At 40.9% G+C, this 8,764-nt stretch overlaps 1 protein-coding gene across 5 annotated transcripts in view; it reads left to right on the top strand.

Moving 5' to 3' along the window:
• ARHGEF15 (Rho guanine nucleotide exchange factor 15) overlaps window positions 1-8,764 on the top strand; it is a 91,041-nt gene that overhangs the window by 15,100 nt on the left and 67,177 nt on the right. The window contains exon 2 of one of the 5 annotated variants that reach the window (XM_087947695.1): window positions 3,195-3,258. The exons of the other annotated variants lie outside the window; for them this stretch is intronic. The gene's annotated coding sequence lies outside the window, so the exon portion shown is untranslated. The remainder of the gene's footprint in view (window positions 1-3,194; window positions 3,259-8,764) is intronic. 5 annotated transcript variants of the gene reach the window in all.

Below are 8,764 nucleotides of genomic sequence, written 5' to 3'. Positions count from 1 at the left end.
GCTTTGTTCGGGTATTTTCCCACGTCATAGTAGTGGTGCTTTTAAAGTTGTAGCAATGTTTCAGCAGAAGCCTGATGATGGCAGATGAGATTCTGCTGAAACGTTGCTACAACTTTAAAAGCACCACTACTATGACGTGGGAAAATACCCGAACAAAGCTGAAGGCTATATATATATATATATACCCACCTTGGAAGGATAGAAGGCTGAGTCAACCTTGAGCCTGGTGGGATTTGAACTGCCAAATTGTAGGCAGAAGTAGCCTGCAGTATTGCACTCTAACCACTGTGCCACAGATATGTATGTATGTATGTAAGTATGTATGTATGTTTTCTTATGTTTTAAAATACCATACATACATACATACACACACACACACACACACACACACACATATTATTTTATTTATACAAACATTCGATCTTTAATTTGAACAGTGTCATCCAGCTATAAATATTTTGTGCAATAACCATTATAGTTTTTACATATTCATTACTTAGCTTTAATACTCTGTTCTTACTTAATACTAATCTGCATCATATATCTAATTCTTATAACATTCCCCATCTTAACATTTTTAATTCTTACTATGTTTACTATTTTGCGCTAGTCTTCTTTAATTTCTAACTTTCATATATGTTTTCCAACCATATGATAAAATAAATCCCATATCATATAATATTCAATTTGTTCCTTCTCTTGGATTGCTAGTGTTAATCTATTCATTTCTGCACAGTCTAATATTTTTCTAATCACATTCTCTTCAGTCGGAATAATGATTAATTGTTCTGTCAGGAAATTTCTCCTTAGTTCTAAGTTGCTTCTTTCCTTGATGAGTTTCCACCCATTGCTTCTTGTCCCGCCTTCAGGTGCTTTGGAGAATATATATATTGTATTGTCTGAGGACTTTGCCCTCCTCAATCACCTGCTAATTCCGGCTCCAAGTTAAATAGATTTTATAATGACCACATGCTGTGAAAAAATGAGGGGAGAAGGAAAGGGCCGCAATACTCTGTGCCTCTCATCCATTTATGGCCTTTAAAGGAGAAGAACTGGGCAATCATAAACCAGTCTTTCTCCAATCTTCAGGCAAAGAGCTAACAAAGGGAAATATAACATTGTAAAATATAGAACGCTCCTCAAAGCAAACATTTTGCTAAGGAAAAAAAATTAATAAAAACCGAGCCCTGTTTCTTCACAGTTGGAAACAGTTGCCTGGACGTGTTTCCAAAATAAAGAGACAGATACGATTTTTTAAAAATTTAATTTTAAAAAATGCCTTCCATTGAGGACTTGTACATTGCACGAGTCAAAAAGAGGGCTGTGAAAATATCTACAGACCTCTCACATCCTGGACATAAACTGTTTCAACTCCTACCCTCAAAACAATGCCATAGAGCACAGCACACCAGAACAACTAGACACAAGGACAGTTTTTTCCCGAAAGCTATCACTCTGCTAAACAACTTATTTCCCATAACACTGTCCAACTATTTACTAAGACTGTATTACTATTATTCTTCTCATCCTTCCTATTACCTATCTCCTCTTTCTTATGACTATAACCATGTTGCTTGTATCTTTACTCTTTATATTGTTTTATTTGTTCCCTTATTAATTAATTCCCTTATTATTAAGTATGATTTGTTTGCTTATTAATAACCTATGACTATCACTAAGTGTTGTATCTTATGATTCTTGATGAATACATTTTATTTTTTCTTTATGCACACTGAGAGCTTATGCACCAAAAACAAATTCCTTGTGTGTCCAATCACACTTGGCCAATAAAGAATTCTATTCTATTCTAATTTTTCCATTTGGAATCAAGAAGAAGGGAAACTTCTCCTTTGCACATCCAGCGTGCCGCATTTTTCACTACACTCCTGGACTTACAACAATTGGCTGAGTGACCATTCGAAGTTACGATGGCACCGATAAAAGGGACTTATGACCGTTTTTCACAGTTAAGAGCATTGCGGCATCCCGATGGTCCCATGATCCAAATGAAAGTGACTCGTATTTATGACGGTTGTAGTGTCCCAGAGTCTTGCAATCCCCTTTTGTGAACATATGACAAGCAAAGTCAATGGGAAAACCAGATTGGCTTAACAGCCGTGCTACTAACTTAAAAACTGCAGTGATTCACTTAACAACTGTGGCAAGAAAGGTCGTAAAATGGAGCAAAACTCACTTAACCAACATCTCACTTAGCAGCAGAAATTTTGGGCTCAATTGTGGTCAAATATTCAGGACTATCTTTAATATTAAGCATCTCTAGCAGAGTTTTTGAACTATGAACGGAATTTATGTATTAATTTATCTATTAATTTAATGACAATGTTTCTGAAATTCAACCTAGAAATAAGGAAAAATTTTCTGACAGTGAGAACAATCAAATAAGGGAACAGAAGTTACTTTCAGAAGTTGGGGGAGCTTCATCACTGGAGGCTTTCAAGAAGAGATTGGACAGCCAATTTGTCAGAAATGGTGTAGGGTCTCCTGCTTGGGTGGGGTTTGGACTAGATGACCTACAAGGTCCCTTCCAACTCTGTTAATCTGTTAAACTCAGTGGTGGTATGCTAGCGGTTCAAACTGGTTCAGCCGAACTGGTAGTAAAAAAAAAGCTTCCAACGATCAGCTGAAAGGAGAAAGAAGAGAAAAGCACAGGATCAGGCCTCCCACACACTCCTACACTTTTCTTTTCCTCTCAGCTGATTGGCGTTACAGGCCTAAGCTGGTGTGGAGAAAGCTGTGCGCACATATTAGGTGCACGTGCACAAATGCGCAATCACCAAACCAGTAGTGGAACAGGTAGGATCCCATTGCTGGTTAAACTCCTGTGAGGGCTTCTGGTCAGCCTCAGGGATACATCACTGATAGGGCTCTACACAATTCATCTGTGTAACCCTTGGCATTGTAGATACACCTAGGTATAATGTAGCCTATAACCACAGAATAAAGGCAGTCTTCGACTTATGACCACAATTTGGATCAGATTTCTGTTTGTAAGTTTTTACGGTCATAAGTCGAAGCACCCATGTAATCCAACCTGTTTTTGTGATACCTTGTGTGGCTGTTGTTGAGTGAATCACCACAGTTATGAGGTGAGTCTGCTGTTGTTAAGCGAAACCCTGCAGTTGTTAATGTAAATCCGTTCTTCTGAATTGGTGTTATTTATTTATTTTTGCCAGAAATCGGTAAAAACATCACAAATCGTGGTCATGTGACTTCAGGACGCTGCAACAGGTAGTAAAGGTGAGTTGGTTGCCAAGTACCTGAAATTTGAGACTGTGGGTAGTGTGTGTAGCATGACATTGTATGGATAAACGGCTGCAAAAACGGATGAAGTTAGCAGAGATGGATAAATTTTCTGTTTCGCTCAGAGAAAAAAATATGAATGTTTTTATTTCTACTTGGAAACTGCTTCTGGACTTTGTGCTTGAGTTGGAAAAAATGTTGCTTTGATTTTGGGTTTTACCAACTGGATAGTTATTGTTATAGAAATGGCTAGTTTACTACTACTACTTTACTACTACTTTACTACTACTATTATGTAAAAGTAAAATGTTGAGGTTTGATGTTAATGCCTTATTCTACTACACCAAAGGGAATCGGAGGTCAATGTCTTTTTTTTCTTTTTTCCCTCTTTCCCCACTTGTTTCCCACACTCTTCTCTTCCCTATTCCCTTTCCTAATATCCCTACTATTTACTTTTGTGTTTTCTTTGTATGTTACATTATAAACTAATAAAAAAAATTAAATCAACATTGTGTGCTGACAGCCCGTAAAGTACTTATCTTGGGCCCATTGTAATTTTGAAGGATAATTAAGCAATCAGTCATAAGAAAAGGATTAGCTGTACGATAACTAAAATAATCACATACTTTCTCCTTGTTTATCCTTGCCTCCATTCCCTCAATTTTCATAAAAATGCAAGTAGAAAAATAGGGACCACCTTTGGTGAGAAGGCAACAGTGTTCCATGTGCCTTCGGCGTTTATTCGTGCCGGCTACATGACCATGGAGACGTCTTCGGACAGCGCTGGCTCTTCAGCTTTGTAAAGGAGATGAGCACCTCCCCTTAGAGCTGGAAACAACTAGCACGTATGTGCAAGGGGAACCTTTACCTTACTTATACAACACCAAGAGCAGTTAAAATAAAACACCGAACAACAACAAATTGTAAAATCATTCTGTGTCTCCTTTCAACTCTGTGACTGCAGGGACACATCTATCCAGTTTCTTTCATGGTTTTCTCTTCCTCTTTCCAAGTTGAGTTTAGGATTTCTTCATTTAATCCAAGCCTTGGAAAATTCTAATCACCTTACTTTTCCTTATTGATTGTACTTATGTATTTTTAATTCAGCCGAAGTTGGCTTGTTTCTACAAACAAACCAATAACACAAGTAAGCCACACAAAGCCCAGTCCCCTGTAGTGTGTGCTGCCTCCCCCTCTCAGATTTGTGCACAGGAATTATATTAAGCAACAGGAAACAGAAAAATATTAAACATGTTTCAGTCAAGGGCAAAGTAATTACATTAGATGAAAGCAATTAAATTTAGCCACATCACTGCTTCTCTAGGATTTTAAAATCTGCTTCAAAATCTCCAACAGCCATAAGGAAGTGGTTTTATCACCGCACCTTCTGATGTTAAAATCAGAAAAAAATAATTTATTACTTTGTATTTGTTGTCTTTTCCACTGGTCTAATCTGCAGTTTTGAGATTTTCTAAAGGGGCTGGACTAGAAGACCTCCAGGGTCCTTTCCAGCTCTATTCTATTCTAATAGGCTCTTATCCAATACAGGTAGTCCTCAATTTACAATCACCATTGAGTCCATAATTTCTGTTGCTAAGTGAGGCATTTCTGAGATAAGTCTTGCCTCCTATTACATGTCGAAAATGATAATAAGTCGCTGTTTTTCCATGCCTTTGTAACTTTGAACGGTCGTTAAACTGACTTGTAAGTTGAGAACTACCTGTATTAACTGGCCCCTACCCTGCTTAGTTTCTAAATCCAGCCCATCTACAGTTTTCAGACTGATGTAAAAAAAAAAAAAACAGTAGCCTCGGACAGAGGGCTCTGTCAATAATTAAATAATTATGCTTTAGCCCAATTTACAAGGATTAAGCAGATTACTTTCTAGGTTTAGGAAAGAGTGGTTGAAAATCTTAGGTGGATTTGTTTCCAAGGAAAGAACTGAACATTGAATTGCATTGAACTGAACATCAGTTGAGATATTTACTTACAGATTCGTGTTCCAATTGCATAAATTGTGAAGCCTGGGTTTTGCTGTTATAGTCAGAATCATAGAATCTTATGGCTGGAAGGGATCTTGGAGGCCTTCTAGTCAAGTGATGGCTAACCTTTTGTTGTCATGCGGCGAAAGTGTGTCTGTGAGAGAGAGAGCGTGCCTGCAAGAGATGGCTCTGCACGCCACTTCCGGCACGTGTGCCATAGGTTCGCCATCATGGCTCTAGTCCAACCCCTTTCCCAAGGCAGGAGCAGGAGGGGTATTCTACCGGTTTGGACCAGTTTGGGCGAACACCTTGCTCCGAAGATCAGCTGGCAGAGAACTGATTTACTGCGACGACCATGTGGGACTGCCCGACCGCCCCTGCTCTTTCCCGTGCTTTATTCCCTTTTGTTGGCGCACAGCTGATTTGCGCAGCAGAGCAGTTTACCATGCCTCAGCTGTTTTAGTCACAGGGACTGCAGAAGAAGGAAAGTATAAAACCTTTTTGAAATGCAGAGCGCGCATGTTTGGTGCGAACACGCATATCACCGAACCAGTTGTTATACTGGTGGAATCCCACCCCTGGGCAGGAGTCTTTATACCATCCTAGTCAAGTGGTTGCCCAATCTAGTTTTGAAAACCTCCAGCGATGGAGCACCCACAACACTAGGAGTTCCATTGATTAGTTGTTCTCGCTGTTAGTCCCAAAGATGCTTTTTTCCAAAAAGCAACTGGATTTCCTGGATTTTCTTTGTAGAGCAGAGGTCTCCAAACTTGGCAACTTTAAGACTTGTGGACTTCAACTCCCAGAATTCTCCAGCATAGCTGCCAAATTTGGGGACCCCTTTTTGTAGAGCATAGAACCGTGATGGCGAACCTATGGTATGCCAGCTGGTCTTCGTGGGCGCCGGACCATCAGAAAACGGCCCGAAAAACAGCCCAAAAATGGCCTGAAAACAGCCCAAAAATGGTCAAAAACAGCCAAAAACCAGGCATGCGCATGCCGGCCAGCTGGCCTTCAGGTTTCTGGCACTCTGGCGCATGCCCATGCATGCACATGCACATGTGTTCTGGTTTGGGCACTTGGTCCTGAAAAGGTTCGCCATCACTGGCATAGCATAACATAAAACAAACCCATCAGGACTTGGTTCGGGAGTCTATCTGCATTTAAAAGACAAAGGCTCTTTTGGAGACAGCAAAGTCCACATTTTAGACATTTTAGACAGAGACGACCACTGGTTTTGAAAGAGGGGTCAAAGAGGCCATCTATGTCAAAATAGAACAGTCCTCTCTCAACAGATGGGGAGGGATACAACATCATCTATCTCCAGTCTACAACACAGTCCTTTTAGCAGTTCCAAGACGGCTCCATTATAGCAAGACATAATGGGCAACTTTTTTGGCACCCAAAAACTGGAGCTGCAGCAGAAAGTGAATGAAGCCAGGCCATTAAATGGCCTTCAGCTTCACAACTTGATGCTTGGTGACCACCTCGTTGGGCTGGGGCTTCCTCCTACATCTTGGCGGCTCTGGATAGAGAAAATCTATCTAACTTAAACTATAATGGGCGAAGAGATCATATGGTCAGTTTGAGGTAGCAAGTCTTAAGACCACGTTTTAAGAAACGGTTGCCAGGGTCTGCTCAAGCAGTGGGTTAGACTAGAAGACCTCCAAGGTCCCTTCCAATTCTGTTATGCTGTATTCTGGTTAAGGGGTTGCTGGCCTAGAAACCTGTGAGTTCTAGTTCTGCCCTATGCATAAAAGCCAGCTGAGTGTCTTTGGGCCAATTATAGGAGACAGTGAGTTGTAGTCCCATTTTAGAAATGAAATCCAGCTAGTTGACTTTGGACCAATTACTAGGAGACTGTGAGTTCTAGTCCCGCCTGAGGCATGAAGGCCAACTGGGTGACTTTGGGCCAGTCATTCTTTCTCAGCCCAACACACCTGACAGGGTTGTTGCTGTGGGGAAAATAGGAGGAGGAGGAAGAAGTATTAGATGTTTACCACCTATAAAGGCAGGATTTAAATGATAGGTAGGTAGGTAGGTAGGTAGGTAGGTAGATAGATAGATAGATAGATAGATAGATAGATAGATAGATAGATAGATAGATAGATAGATAGATACCAAGAGTCCTCAAACTTGGCGACTTTAAGACTTATGGACTTCAACTCCCAGAATTCCCCAACCAGCCGGCTGGGGAATTCTGGGAGTTGAAGTCCATAAGTCTTAATTCGCTAAGTTTGGAGATCCCTGATATAGACAGACAGACAGACAGAGAGACAGATAGATATAGAAAACTTTGGGTGGAAATGATTCAGAGAAGTACACAAAGAGGGTTGGGGTTTCACATCACCTAAAGCTGGAGTAACTCTCTTTGTTTTTTTCTGACCACATCCTTGTGTAAACTGCATTCTTGGGTGGAAATTAAAAAAAAAAAAAGAAGTTATCCACACAAACAGTGGTTTAGTGAATGTCTGAAAGCAGCTATGGTTTTGCAGCGTTTCCCAGGTGGAACAATTTCCAGAAGTATGGATTTGGCTTCCCAGAATTCTCGGCGGTCATCCGTCCTGCTGGATGGGGGATTCTGGGAGCTGAGTCTGGGCATCCAGCATTTGTTAATTATGGAAATGCTTGCAGATATGGGTCAAAATATTATTCAAGGAATGCTTTCCTTAAAACATCCTTTGTCAATTGGGGGCCTTCCTCATGCTGGGGGAATTCTGGGAGTTGAAGTCCACATAACTTTGCAAAGTCTGCAAAGTTCCTGAGATAGAGAAACTCTGCATTAGAGTGTAATTTTCACCATTTCTGATCACTGGCCAGCGTGGTTAGTTAGGATCAAGGGTGGGCTTCCAAAATTTCAGCAACGGATTATCTGCCAGGTTGCTGGATGGACGTGGCCATGGTGGGCATGGCCTAGTCGGCCTCCTGCAGCGGAGGGGGGGGCATTTTTCCCCTCCCTCCGCTCTGGAGGCTTTCCTCAAGCCTCCGGGAGGGTGAAAATGGCCTCCTCAGGCTCCAGAGGTTCTCCCCTGAGCCTCCGCGCGCACCCTGCACTTACCTGTATCTGGTTATGATTGATTTGAGGATGTGTTTGATGAGGTATGCAAGCAATGAGTTGTAATTATGACCCTTCTTCAATCTATTCAGTTGGCTTAGCCATTACTTCTCAGCATAGTCCACCTCACAGGGTTGTTGTGAAACTAAAGAGTAAGGAAAAGTAGGACAATTTAGCCTGCGCTCTTAGATTTTTGGAAGAGAAAACCATGCTCACTAACTTTCCCTTGGCAGGCAGGAAATCAATTAGACTTTGAGGAACTTTTAGCCTTTTTCCAGAGAGACGATTTTTCAATTATTATTTTTTTCTCCCTCTCTCGCATAAACGAGGATCGGCCTGTCCCCTGACAATGATTCCTTTCTACAAACATAATTTGGCAGGCTGCCTTTACGGAGTTGAAAAAGAGCAAGACTTGACTTGATGCTGGCAGCAGGCGTTTTTAAAAAATAATGCATGTGCTTGTTAA

Source organism: Notechis scutatus, chromosome Z (assembly GCF_049901735.1).
Source record: "Notechis scutatus isolate UNSWTSFEM ecotype Mainland chromosome Z, rNotScu1.2, whole genome shotgun sequence".
Classification (NCBI taxonomy): domain Eukaryota; kingdom Metazoa; phylum Chordata; class Lepidosauria; order Squamata; family Elapidae; genus Notechis; species Notechis scutatus.
The sequence above is the reverse complement of the archived record's forward strand: the minus strand, read 5'-3'. Positions and strand labels throughout refer to the sequence as shown.